The 15,471-nt window shown below is 38.7% G+C and overlaps 1 protein-coding gene across 4 annotated transcripts in view; it reads right to left on the minus strand.

The window, feature by feature from the left end:
• Tmtc2 (transmembrane O-mannosyltransferase targeting cadherins 2) overlaps positions 1–15,471 on the minus strand; it is a 414,906-nt gene that overhangs the window by 152,673 nt on the left and 246,762 nt on the right. The window lies entirely within an intron of this gene.

Here is a 15,471-nt window from a genome sequence, read left to right on the forward strand (position 1 = left end):
ATAAACCTGAATTTTAGAATACTGTGCAAATTTTATTCTACCGGGCAGAAACACATCTTCTCCAGACCCTCAGACTCTTGGGACCTCTCCACAAGACTCCTTAAATAGTACCCACGGGTGTTAATGAAGCCATTTGAAATTCTGTCCTTGTGGCATAACTGAAAATCAATTACAAGCATTTCTATGAAAATAAGATGTCAGGAAACTGAACTAATTAGAAAGCTCTCCCAAGGGCCTTGGTTGAGGCCCCTTCGCTGGTAAACAGTATCATAGAGAGGGAAGGTGCATCTACTGGGACAACTACTGCTGTTATGATGCCAATTGCAGGCTCAACTTGGCAGCTTCCTTGGCTATTGAAAGAGAAGTTAAATGGAAGTCTAAGAAAAGACATTGTCAAAAACATGATTTCGTTGAGTATTTATGGCTAGGAATGGCGGAGTGTCTACCACGGGCTCATGAGTTGGAATCTGGGACCCTCAATGGAGCTTTGCTGGTAGATGCTGAGACCTTTCAAAATTGGGGCATGGTAGGAAGAGGTTAATTCTTTTCCCCTGCCTTGCAATTTGCTAATGTCAGTCTCCTAGATTAAATTTTAATGAGATTAGTTATGTAAAAATCAATCAAACAAACAACACCACACACACACATACACACACACACACACACACACATCTGCCATTCCCATGTATGACTCCACATATCACCATGTTTACTATCTATGTATGTAAACTGTCCTCTTTATCTTTTTACTCTTTTTTCCTAGATTCCATCTTCCTTATCTTGGGCATCCCATTTCTCTCAGCCTTCATCCATTTGTGGAACCATCCTATGCAGACTGGAAACCCTGGCTGCTTCTTCATTCATATACTGATTTATGGGAGGTTGGTGTCCAACAACAGTTTCTGTTTCTTCATAAACTCTGCCTATCATGATGCATCAATGTACTAGAGCAAATTGCCTTCACCACTGAAGTAATGATCACTCTCCTGACACCCAGATGTTTCTATCAGCTGACCAAGCCATGTCAATCGAGGAGCTTAGTGGAATTTCCAAAGCCAAAACATCTAAAATGGGAAGAATATGTCCTGCTCAAAATAGATCAGAAATCTGATAAATGAATAAAGTTGAAAAGATAAAACCCTGCCTCTCCTTAGATTTATAGTGTCATCAAACCAGCTGTGAAAATCCCAAACCTGATTATCATTCCTCCTCCCTCCTTGTTTTTCAGAGTTATAAGGTTTATAAAGTCTCCAGAGCCATTGACACTTACATGCCATGGCTCTTCCCTTGTTATCTTTATAACTCTGTCAGAAGCCTTTTTATTTTTTTCTACCACCTGAGTAACTGCAAAGCCCACTAATTAGTCTCTACATAATTACATTTCTAAAGGGCAAATATGCTATTAGGGTAAATGAAGTGAACGTGTTGGGACATGCACACAGATCTAACTCTGTGCCTAAAACCTCTACGTCTGGAGACTGATGTGCTTGGCCACATGGGATCGGTTATGCTGATACCTTATCTTCTGCCACTTATCAATTCATAAAATACATACGGAACTGAGAACAGCATGCAGCGTGATAATAAAGCCTTCACAATCATGTCCCAAGTCATAAAGATGGTAACTAGTGAGTTCAAGTCACATGGCTACCGTGAGCGATTTCCAAGGGGGTAAAGATTTCACTGAGCATCGTTTTTACCTTGTTATGTATGTTTCAAAGAGTAATCAAGATTCAGATGTATAACTGCATAGGGCAGTTACGCATTCCAAGTAACATCGTTAAAGGCTAGCGAGCAGACACACACAAACAGATTAAAAACACTGTGTTATCAATCCGATGTTACATAGGAAGAAAGGAGATTCTAAGAATCTGAGGCGGGGGGGGGTTGGTTAAAGGAAGCAAAGGTAGAGTTAGACCGAGTTTCTCTGAAAATGAATCCCATCTTCAAAGCTGAGTAGAGTGGGACACACGTGTAATCCCGCACTTGGGAGAATGAAGTAGGAGACTTAAGAGATTAGTGTCATCCTGGGCTACATGCTGAATGTGAGGAGAGTCTGTGCTACATGACACAAAATAAAACACAAAACCTGCAAGCTGCCAAGGGCGGAATGTATCCAATAGTCCTCCAAAGCTATAAGCCTAAGAACCACAAAGACGGACAACACCATAAGATAGCCCCAAGAGTGCAATTGTGGCACTTCTGTCTTGGGGATACCATCAGTCAGTCATTTATTTGGATTTTTAATGCCTTCTTAACAAGAAAGAATGCATGGCTACTACTATAAAACTGGCTAATTTCCTTGGGTGGTAAGGCCATGGAGCTCAGAGGAGACCGTCACTGTCACTGTCTTAAACCTCAGCCTAAATGAGGGTAGCTATCATGCTTTGTCAAAGAAGTTTCTTTTTACGGCAGACAGAGATCATGATATAAATCTGAAACTGGTCACGATGTAGAAGACAACTGATCATGGGGTTCCCCAAGCCCAAATGATGTCAAGACAAGACATGAAGGAACAGAGAGGGGAAAGGTCTGTTACAAGGCACCTGCCTTGTAAATTCTACTGGGAAGCTACACCCATGAAATTTAAACCAGACCAGCCCCTAAACAAGAACAGTACAATGCCAGCACCAAGTGGCATCCCAGCGTGGATAAGGGAAATCTCACAAGAGCCAAGCCCACAAAACAGCTATAAACAATTAGCTGCTGCTGAGAGAGGGAAATGTAGTCTTCTCTATCGGCCCAACTGGTCACGATACCAACACTAATGAACTCTTTAGGTTAGACTGATACACACACGAAAGGGTGTTTGTGTATCTAACAATGATTATCAAAGAAGACCTCATGAATTTAAGAGTGAGTTAGAGTAGAGACACAGGAGTTGGAAGAGAAAGATGTAGGGAGAAGTGAGATTTAAAAAAAAAAAAGTCAAAAAACTTGCATGGCCATGATAAAAGAAGAAAAAAAAAAACCAACAAAAATATTCTAGATACATATAGAAGATCTAACACTTTGTTCTAAAGCCCAAATTTTGTCGAACTCTAGCTTGTCTGGATATGCTGAAAAGGAATCTGTCATCTCGAAATTCCATATTGATTTTGGACCCATCATAAAAAATGGTTACTAGCAGGCCACATTTACAAAACCTACAATTTGCTTTGCTAAAAATATGTACTAGATAGACTGAAATCCCTCCCAGTGTGTCGGTTGCAATGATCCAAGTAGCTATACTCACTCAGCACTTATAGCATGCCAAATAGTTTACATATTAGGCAAGGACAATCTCCCAAGGCACGTTAATACATCTGGCCTTCTTCCATCCATGATAAATCTTAGGCAAGAAGATCTATCATCTCTCTGTGTCTCTATGTCTCTATATCGCTATGTTCCTATGTCTTTACATATATATCATCTATCTGTCTATCTATCTCTATCTATCTATCTATCTATCTATCTATCTATCTATCTATCTATCTATCTATCTATCTATCTATCTATCTATCTGAGACAGGGTCTCTTTGTGTAGTTCAGATTGAGCTAGAACTCACTATGTAGGCCATTCTTGCCTTGAACTCACAAAGATCAGCCTGCCTCTACTTACTGATTCTGGCAGTAACGGTATTCACAGCCACATTGAGCTAGATAAGAAGTTATTAATTAAGTAATATACAAAGAACTCTAAAATTACTGACAAGTATATCACAATGTAAACCCAGCAGTCTGAAAATAATTGAAGATTTGGACTATACTTGATTACTCATTCCAAAAACTGTTCCATAGCTATTCAAATTGAGGATACAGCATGTTTCTAAACTGCCCATGTGAAAATATATACATATATATACATATATGTATATTAAAAATAAGAATACTTTTTAATGGACTGTCCTTCCAGAATAGAGCCATCAATAGTTTTATAGGTACCGGCAAAATTGTCTTACAAGCAGCTGAACTGACTCTTGGTGTGTAATAACACAAGATTAAAATACTGTACATGAGTGATAGAGATGCACCATGCATGACACCCACCCACCCACACACACACACACACACACACACACAGAGAGAGAGAAAGAGAGAGAGAGAGAGAGAGAGAGAGAGAGAGAGAGAGAGAGAGAGATACAAAATACCAGCAGAAGAAGCAGAAGCAGCAGCAATAATGAAATGTACTCTCCATAGCTTCATCAGCTTTTTTCTTTTACTTTCTGGCTACTGACAATTCTCAGAATTACCAATGTGTCTCTAGAATTCCTTTCATGAGAAATTTTTATCCATCTTTTCCTCCAAGTACCTGTCTTCTAAAATTCTACTTGAAAAATAATCCCCACAGTACTAGAACGTGATTAATGAAAAACAGCCAAAAGAGTTTGTACAGTAAATTGAGAAGAATTAAATGCTGAATTAAATATATATGAAACACAAATCCCTAGCTGGTCCTAAACACTGATAGAGACAGAAGGAAACATTTACTTACTACAGTGGTTTAAAACAAGGGTGATGTTTTTACCCCAGAGAGTATTTGGCAGAGACTAAGATGAATGGTTGTCACAAGTCCTGGCCTTGGTAAAGTGTGCGGTGCTGCCATTCATGCCTACTGGGTAAGGGGGAGGAGTGCTGGCCACAGCCATTAGCGGGGTAGAGGGCAGGGATGCTACTATTTGTATCAACTGGGTAGAGGGCAGAGATGTTGGCCATTCAGCAACTGGGTACAGGACAAGGACGATTGTGTATTATATTGTTAAATACTGGCCCCCAACTTCCGGTTGCTCCCAGGAACAAGAAAATCCTCAACTATACCAAGTGACACTATGTAATCTTACTCCTTAATTTAAAACTGTTGGTTGAATAAAGATGCCTACGGCCTATATAGATGAGCAGAAGAGAGGTAGGTGAGGTTTTGGTTCCAAGGCTTTGAGTTCTGAGGAGGGAACCACAAAGACGAGAGAAAGGGGAGTAAAGAAAAGATTCCTTGTGGTTAGAGATCCTGAGAACTGACCATGAGGGCTGGCCAGTTGGAGTAAGAGTGGTGCAGGCAGAACATGACAAGCTATATCTTGTAGTTATTAACAGGGAAGTAGACAAAATAATATAGAGGGATGCTATCTGTCCAGCTCTAGTGGACAGTGTCTAGTGCTGTTAAAGCTTATTATAAGTATAAATGTTTTGTGTCTTTTATATGGCAACTAAACGATCACAGGCAGGATAGGAACCCCCAACTGACATTAAATATTTACCTCAACAGATGCTGGTAATTATCCTACCAGGAAAAGGAGAGACTGCCTCCCCAGCAAAGAAAAGAAAAATCACAATCAGCTTTTCAGAGTACTTAACTGAGATATATATCTTTTAAAATAAAGTTTCTTCGAATGCCTGTCCACCATATATATAACACTATAAAGAAAACATAACATTAGAAAGGAAATTTTTTTGTCGATAAAGATGTAACCTATGATTGACTTTGCTGATTTGAGAAGAACTATTCCTAAAATTGAAGAAGCATGTTCTTGCCATTTCTGGCGGTGCATCTGAACAAACTGTGTCTGTATGTAATAAAGCATCTGACTTCCAGACATACGCCAAGTCACCTATTCTATATCATGCTTATGTATTCACATATCAGAACATAATCCATAAGTACATGCCACGTAGCTGTACCTTGTTATTAGTGTAGAATTAGTTCAGGATTTTTCCTGGGCACCAAAATCCATGGAAACCCAAGTAATTTATCATGATGATGTAATATTTGAATTTAACTTACTCATATTCTACCATTTATATATAGTATGGTATAAACTGTTGCTATACTGGATATCCTAGGAAAAGTAAGAGCCACGCATGAGTGTTTTAATCTCAACACTCAAGAGACAGAGGAGAAGGATAGGGAAGTTGAATGCCAGGCTTATCTATATAGATCAAGGCAGACTGATCTATATAAAATCTGCAGAGTTCAGTATGGTTGTGATGTGTTTAAACATCATTGTTTAAAACAAGTGTTCTGGAAACTTGATTAAGGAAATGAAGTCAAAATTAGGATAACCATTCCAAAACAAAACGAACAAATAAAAATTCTAGGTTTTGGTGGAGAGAAGTGCCTCAGAGAAGGCACATTGTGCAAGTTTAAGGACTTGATTTAATCCCCGGGACTCACACGGTTGAAGGAGATCACTGACTCCCTCAAGTTTTTGTCAGACCTCTACAGATGTGCTATACCAAGGGAATCCCCCTCTGCAAATAAATTATAAAACACTGTTTAAAAAAAAAAATTCCAAGTCTTCAAATGTGACCTTTCGCCTTGAGTTCTAAAAAGGGTCTTTAAAAACACTTGAAATATGAGCTATCCCAAAGTGGTAGTAAATAAAGTTCATGAGCAGCTGAAAAGTCAAACATTTTGTCATCTGCAGCCCAGGCTCTGGACTGATGTCTACACTAACCTGGGAGAGAACAGGTTGCCGCTAACAGGCAGCTTTGCACGTTCTAACTGGAGAAAGAGTTCACACAGTTAGCTGCCTTTCGGTTTGCTTTAATTAAGGAAAAATCCATAGCATTTCTATATTTATTAATATGTTAAATAGTGCTGGTCAGCCTAGTATCAAACAATGAACAAATGATTTTTCAATTCATCATGGAAACAGACATGCAAAGGGTCACAATGGGCATGTAAATGGTGGCAGAAGAAAGCACGACATCTTGGGAACCCAAGGAAGGAACACTCCTGAAAACAGCGGGTTCAGACGAAGTTCCTAGAGAAGACAAGAGAAAAAGGAGAGAGCCCAGAATGCTGAGGACAGCATTCAGGACAGAACAGCCATGGCTATGAAATGCCAGAGACACAAAGGGTGGCATTTAAAACCTAACAATAGTAGTAAATAACAGGATGCATGAAAATTAAATGACATAATCTATGTAGGAGGAAGCATTTGGGAATGTGAAAAGCCAAGACAACTGACAATTAAGACAGTGCAACTAAGAACAGGTTGAGTGTGAATAGCTACACTCCGCCCAGCCAGTCAGTCAGAGGACTGTGTTTACTCACACTGGCCCCCTGAGTGATTTAGAAACACTGAGTTCAGTTGTGAAGGGAAATAACCTCTCTAGCTGCAGCTGAAATCATCTTGTGAGTTTTATTTTATTTCCTCATCCTTCAACATACAGACGAACTTTAAAACTAACCATTTCTCTCCCTCTGGGGTACAAGACACATTTTAGAACTTTGACTTATCCTTTTTTATCTGAAGCGATTTACATGCGTGAAATCTCCTAATAGTAATTAATTAACGTGAGTAAGAATCATGTGCGAACTTTGCATTAACTCAAACATCTTAATCAAATTTGCTAACTGAGCTCCCTCTAACAGTAAGGTTTTATTATCATTAGGCTGTAGCATGAGACTAGAGATGAGTTTCCCCCTTTATTTCAAAACATGCTCGCTTTTAAGAATGAGAATAATGGGACACTTAAAATGAATTCTTAATCTCAATTATTAAATGAAGTTATAATTAGCAAATTGCCACATAGTCCTTGTGATGATTTGAATCGATTTGGACCAGGAAGTAGCATTATTAGGAGGTGTATCCTTCTTGGAGTAGGTGTGGCCTTGTTGGAGGAAGTGTGTCATTGTGGGTGTGGACTTTGAGACCCTCCTCCTAAGTACCTAAGAGATTCAGGTTTCTCCTGGTTGCCTGTAGAACTCTCAGCTCCTCCAGCACCATGTTTGCCTGGATGCTGCCATGCTTCTCTCTATTAATAAACTGAACCTCAGAACGTATAAGCCGGCCCCAGTTAAATGTTGTCTTTTATACGAGTTGCTTGGGTCATGGTGTCTCTTCACAACCATGAAAACCCTAACTGAGAAGTAAAACATGAATGTCCCCATACTCTTCTTAAACAAAAACTAGAAACCAGGCAGAATTATCAAGGAACTACATGACTATAAATGGAATCCCATTCAAAGACCTTCTAATTACATGTTGTAATATAATACTCAAGTCTTGGGATCATGTGTTTCCTAAGTTTGTAAGTTTTATGAACTGGGTGTGCACGTCCTGTGCTTTAGAGATTGTGCTATACAGCGAGTAAATGAAGGGAGGTAGAATCAAATCAATGTGCAGCACAGTTGAACTGCAGGACTAAATCCCCCAATCTTCCAGGAACCCACACAAGGGCACTCTGGGCAATGTAAGGAGGATGCGGTAAGCCCTCATTATCCTGCTGGCTCTAAGCTAGATATTCTGTGCTGAGGATGGTAGGGGATGTAAGGAAGGAGCTCAAGATAGCTGGCCTGGCCAGCTGCAAATGCGCTTCCCTGGAATTCTGGTGATGTGACCAACAAGAAAGTTATTTCGAGTTGCAGCTTCTTAACACTCGCTGACTTCTTTGCAAGTGGCAAGTTGCTAAATACATTAATTTTTAAGATTTTTTGTGAATTATATAAAGCCATGCCTTACCACAAATATGGCTGGTATAGGGAATTTTAAATAGAATCTTTCATTACATTTCAATGCATCCACAGTATGAGTTGTCTAGTTCTCAGTGATAGCTGTATTAAGCAATAACCTACTATAATAGGCCAAACCATAATATTTCATTAAAATCATACAATTCAAGGATAAAATAGGTGTGAGAAATTGAAACACTTAAATAAAGCTTTTAGGGAGCCATGGTCCAAATGGTTGCTCTTTGCTCAAAGAAAAAATTCTACCTGCAATATTTTTAATGTTAATGTTCTCTCAAATTCTAGGAAACAGGACACTGATGGGAATTATCAGATGGAAGAGAAACAGGCTGTACTTTTCTACTTAAAAACAGATTCAATGATCCTCAAGTGATTAACTGAGCGCTGAGATCACTACAGACAAAGCCATGGCATCCCTGTGGCCACCAGGTCATTCTTAGACAACAGACAGTCTATCTGATGTCTAAGCACAAGGAGTCTCTTGACTCATCCTTTTGTTCCCCTAAATCAAATGCTCTATTTCCCTTCCTTTGTTTTAATAAAATGACTCTGAAGACTGGTAAAAATGACATTTTTTACAAAGATGTCTTTGTGCAGGAAAGTCCTAAAAGAGGAAGTATATGCAAAAGAACTTGCTTGGCAAGAAACACCTTTTACTTACTAGAAAATATTTAACATGGATGCTAGGACAAACATGACTGGATAATTAAACTATGGCCCACTATGGTTACTGCATATAGCAATTATAGAGCATCATAGACACTGAGATCGAAACTAAGAGATTTGCTTGAAAATGTTAAATTGCTCCAGTACTGAAAAGGAGCGAACTGCTCATCTACACAACATTCACTGCATGGCGAAGAACGCTGAAGGCTTGTGGAGAGAAACCAACCAGCCCAATGCAGCAGGAACAAACAGATGAAGGGATGCGGTTCTGTTCCACAGCTCTCCAAAGCTGGGACCTTGGTCAAGGGCTTCCTCTCTATGGTGTCACATAAGCACCAAGTAGGTCCCAAAAAATACAGCTTAGACTCCTTTTTACTCTCTTCATTTCACATGGACCCATTTATTTGTTCTTAATTTAACTTCGTTTAGATGTTGACAGTTCAGTACAATATGGCTCTGACATCTATGATGTATGGAAGACGTTTTCTTATAGCCTGTCAAATTTAAAGCAGGAGGCATTTGGTCAAAAGTAACTGTTTAAACATAACATGCAAACCCTCAGTAATTGATATCAGAGGAAATGAGAACAGAGCAAAAATGTATTGTCACTGTCGTCTTTGTCTTAAGAGCGCTGGGGAGTCTCGTTTAAACGGTATTTCTTACAAAGGTACTTCTGAGGGAGGGTTTGGACGGTGAAATCGAATATCTTTATCCTCTGTCATAGTAGAGCCTTCTCAGGTAGGTTTGTCACAAGATGATTCCTGATTACTACTTTAATTCTCACAGGAAACACAAAGTCATTATTCCCTACTTTGGAAGACAGGAGCTCAAGAATGGAGTACTTGGGGAACTAACTCATATAGCTGTAATTATTGTTGGAACTAGAATTCACAGAAATGTATTGTATGTTAACATATATTTGCCCAACATTCTCTATACCTGTCTTCTTAATGTATTGAGGATACATTTTCATCCATATATCAAATATAACAATATGTATGAATAGTATGAATATAGCCACACAGTTAAAATAATAAAATAACACCACTCAATAGAAACCTAGAAAGAGAACTGATGTGGGTGGACATATGGCCAGAAGCTTTCTGTATTATTTCTTTCCATTTTATAATTAGGAGCACAAAACTGTTTTATAACTTTTTCTATAGATAGATAGATAGACAAACTGTCAGACAAATATGTAGGGGAAAGTAACTAACATCTTCCTCACTCAGCTTATAAGACTCAAGAAGAGATTGAAGAAAAGTCATCTAATTTTAAATTAAACTGTTTCTTCTTTATCCTACATTGTCTCAGCGTTAAGTCTCTCTTCTCAGTCTTCTTTTGGTTTTATACATGTTGTGCTTCTTAAGTACTGGTGTAAATTCTGCCTCTCTTACTCTTTCTCTCTCTCTTTCTTTCTTTCTTCTTACTTTCTACACGCTCTTCTTAGCACAAAAACATTTTGGATTTGCATTATCCTCACGTAAATTGCACCCTTCAATGAAAACCATTAATTGGTCTAAAATTGAAACCAAATCAATACACTCATGAAGCCTTTTGGGAGGAGAGGATGGGTCATTCTTGCACACCAGACCAATTTCTTTTCAGAGAAAAACATGCCAGTAAATGGTGGCATGGTTTTACAAAGAGACAGCCAGGAAGTAAGTGGAAACAGCATAAAATTAGCGTCTAACAAACTTTTCAACTTTTATTACTGTATGTGTATATCAAATTTCTAAGCATATTTTACTTAATCCTTCCAAAATAACACTAACATAATCTAATTTTACAGATGAAGAGGACAGATTAAGCAGTTTTCCCACGGCCGATCATGGGAACCACTATTGGAAATGCTGAGCCTAAATCTGCACACTGCCCCGTCCCACCATATGGGGACTTCACTAAGCTGCCTTCAAGGCACAAGGGTGACAGAGGACTACACTTTTATGAAAGAAAACTTTTCCTTCTTTTATTTCTCTCTTTCCCATGAGAACAAACAGAATTCTTTTGTGTGTGTGTTTCTATATATATATATAAAACTTTTCCTTGGATCACACTCAAATCTCCTACAAATATTTCTCCTACCCTTTAAGATAATTATATAATTGAAAGCAAAATTAAGAACCAGGAAGCATCTAGTACAATCTAAAGGCATGATGCACTGAGGATGTAACTTGAATCTATATAGACATTTGTTTGCAATTCTTTGGTATTTACGGATGCTATCCAACATGAATGTCCACTTATTATGAAAAGAATAGTTATGTGTATCCCATGTCCACACGAGAATCCCAGAGGCACAGGTGAAAGACTGGTCTCTTCAGACCCCCCAGATTATTGCTTCATTTACTGGCTCATTTAAATTGTATCTTCCATTGCCACTGTGGGCATTTGATCGTCAACACAAAATCAAAATTATTTCAGAAGCTGTCACAAAGCCTGGTGCTTGATGCTACGATGAAAGAAGGATGAAAAAAGAAGTCCACAGTAAAACAGGAAGGAGAGGGCTCTGATTCTGATTCACACGTGTTTGTTCAGGCAGCCAGAAGGGGGACAAAAAAATCCCCAAAACCTAACATTTGGGAGTTTCTTAGGAATTGGCATGTGCACATAAATACTTCAGAGAATAAGAAAGGTTCCATCACAGAGATATGGTTATAATGTGGGTCAGAGGAATCTTTATTAGTACACAGCAATTCTTGCTCATGTATTCACTTTAAACAGGAATGTTCAAGAAACCAGGAATTTTATTAGCTCCTTAAGAACAGTGCTGAACTACACACACACACACACACACACACACACACACACACACACACACACATGCACACATGCACACATACTTTATATATAACAATAAATTACCAAAGGGCCAAGAGCATCATGTGTCCCAGAGAGTAAGTAGCAGGGATAGGTCATATAGGGTCATATAGGGTCAGGTCATATAGGCATTGAGCACTTCTTAACCTAAGCACTCGCCAAACGACGTCCAAAACCAAACATCTAAGTCCATCTTTGTCTGCCTGGATAGATTTTTTGTCTCAACCTAAGCACAATTTACTCACAGAATTATCCTGAAGTACTCTTCAGAGAACAGAGGGAACATACCATTTCACACACTATTTTTCCTTTGGTTTTCTTGCATATATTTGTGGGTAACTTGAGTATCAGTGCGTGCTCACATGTGTGTGAGTACACATACATCTGCAAGTGCACACTTGTGTATTAGCACAGTATTCCTATAACTGCCTTGGGTTGTTTAATTTGGGCAAGACGAAGGTGATAGTAATATATTACAGACAGGGTGTGGGGTCCTAACAACCATGTCTAGGTCCTGGGGTTGAGGGGCCGAATGCAGAAATGAGAGATCCAAGAAACATAATAAAGTGACCCAAGGCTAGAGATTGACAATGGAAGATACTAATTAGAGAGAAAGTGGTCAGTACTGGCACTTTTTACTTGATTGTCTTTATTACTCATTCCGCACCTGTGCTTTATAAGGGAATTGCTCTGCTACAGAGAAACTTCTCAGCCAAGAGAAGCTATTCTGTGTGCCACAAAAGGTGTGGTTACTGAAGTTTGAGCCTATGGGTCATCATTTGCTAGGCCATCCTTTACCACAGAACCCCAGCCTACCCTACTTCATTTCATTTTTAGAAAGATCTCCCCAAGTTTCCCAAGCTTTCATCTAACTCTCTGTATTATCAGACAAGTTTTGTAATCCTCCTGCCTCCTCTGAGTACTGCCATATCTAGTTCACATTTGAAAAAGTAAAACAAAACAAAACGAAACAGAACAAAACAAAACAAAGAGTAAAAAAAAAATCCAAAAAAACAGAAAGATGTCTTTTTCATCTTATTTAATCATCATTTTTGCATAGTTATTTCATATTTATTTCTATTTTTAGGAGAAAGGCATTAACTACGTAACCTTCATGTGACTCAAATTCATGATAATCCTCCAACGTCAGGTGCTAGGATGATAAGTACACACACCATTGTGCCTAGCTCAGTTAATAATTTCTATCAAAATTGTATTCTCTGAGTTAGGGCACAGTTTACACCCTAGGCTGACACCCACCACTAAGGTTGTGTTTTTAAAGATCTACAGTTTGCTAAAGTTGGTTACTTCAAGCAGGCAAAAGAGAAAGGGACACGTGAGCGCTAGGACAAACATCTTAAGAGCTGTCAAACATCAACAAGGTCCAGTGTCCCTCTAGACTTCAGAATAGCTTGGATTAGTCCCTCATCCAAGACTTTCCACTGAAAAAAAAATTGCCTTGACATTATGAATTGATAACAAGCAGACTAGGCTTGAGTCTCCTCCAGATTGTGTGTGGGCATTTTCTTATACGTGTACCACTTATTGACAGGACAGAAAAGGCATCGCTTTCATCCAATCCCTATGACATGACATCCAAGCCTAAAGGACCTCAAGGATAAAGGGGAGCACAGGAGAACCATGATTGAGGGTGACTGATGTAGGTGTGATGTCAAAAGTGCATCATGGGGTACCTGCTGCTTTCCTTTATATATCTGGGAGAAAGGAAGGAGGATACAGACAAGAAGGTAGTTTATAAAATAACCTATGGGGTATCTTTTGCTCCTGAGTATTTGAGAAGAATAGATATACCTAAAGCAACATATCATGGAACACAAACACTTCCAACAAAAATTCATCAAGCACTTGCTATGTGCAAAGCATTGCTCTAGAAATATTGTAAACATACTAAAACGATGCCTTTTGGAGTTCACATTTTCCCAGTTTGGGGGTGTGTGCATGTGTATGTGAGAGGGGAAGGGAGGGAGAGAAGGAAGGGGAATAAAGCGAAAGAAAGACATGTTGGAGATGTAACAGATCTTTCACATATGAAGCATACATTGTACTATTAGAACACATCCACAGTGGGTCTTTTAAAGTTCTAGAAAATTAACTGCGAATTTATATTCAATTTTAAAAGAAATAATTATAAGTACATGCTATAATTTATGTAGTTCATAGCAATAAACGCAATGTAAAAACAAGAGAGTTTTTTTTTTTAATAAGGAGAATTGGTTGTGAGAACAGTAGAAGGGTTTTGCTGTACACAGGGTCATCCTGGGGGCATTTCTCAGTAATCTTGAAGCAAGATTGAAAGGCAAGATGGGGCATATAATTCAGCCACAGAAATAAATGTGCTAGTTCATAAAAATAAAATATATAAGAAGCAAGGAGCAGATGACACAGCATTGGTTTTTAAATTCATGATCATCAACATATCTTCATGCCCTCAAACTTCAATTATACTTTAAGCAACTTTCACGTAAGCAAAACCTTAGTTAGAACAAAGAGAATAAATTAAGTGTCAGGCAATATTACCATAATTCCCGGTGTGTTTAGAAAATAATTCTTAAGTCACAGTAATTGGAAATCTGCAGCGGGATGATTGGAACTACGCAAATAACAAATTTACATCTGTTCATTTTTCTTCGGGAGCAGAGACAGAAAGACACTCTTTTCATAATTCAAAAACCTCCTTCAGAGAAAACTGAAATTAATTGACTTAAAATTCTGCTGCGCATCATCTGTGCTCTCCACGTGAACGTAATTTTAGGAAGAAAAAACAATAGAAAAGCGTCTGGCTATTCATGCAACTTCCAGTCAGTTTTTAAAGTTGAAACGAACAAGAAGAAGGAACTCAGAATGTGACCGTGAGCTGCTTCCTAAACTCTTTTCATGGGTTTCCTAATACATATCCACTGTTGAACTTCCACAGCTCTGGAGGGAAATGACTACAAAGTTAAAGATCTCTTAATAATACTTCAGAAAAAAAAATACGCCTCTATTCAATCTGTTCCAGCATGGAATCCAGGCTAACTCTTTTCTACAAAGTTAACATGAATGACTGCTTCTCGATAGTCTGGTCCTCTCGGTTCTATTTTGCAAGTGCATCCGAACTAGTATCCATACAACATACATAAGCACAAGCGGGGCCAAGTCTCTGTCCTTTTCTTCCCAGGACCCTAGTTATAAAAAGATTCCAATTTTGTGCTTGCTGGAGAAGACAAAGTTGAGAGTTCAAGAGCAGCCTGGGTGTACATGCTACCTTGTGTCACTGCCTCAGAGGTAAAACAAATGCATGTGGATTCCGGTCGTTTGATTTGGTTGTATTCAAAGGCATGTGGTGGAGAGCCAAAGAAGTACTTAAGACTTCAGCCTGTACTAGCAATGAAAATATAAATAATTTACACCTCTAGCTGCCAAAAAGAACTTTTAGGGGGCGTGCAAGTACTTTGGACACTGTGCCTGTATATCTCAGAAGATTTAAATCGCTCTCTGAGACTCCCTGTGCTCTTCACTGTGCAAAATGGCTT

This window comes from Rattus norvegicus, chromosome 7 (genome assembly GCF_036323735.1).
Source record: "Rattus norvegicus strain BN/NHsdMcwi chromosome 7, GRCr8, whole genome shotgun sequence".
Taxonomy (NCBI): Eukaryota; Metazoa; Chordata; class Mammalia; order Rodentia; family Muridae; genus Rattus; species Rattus norvegicus.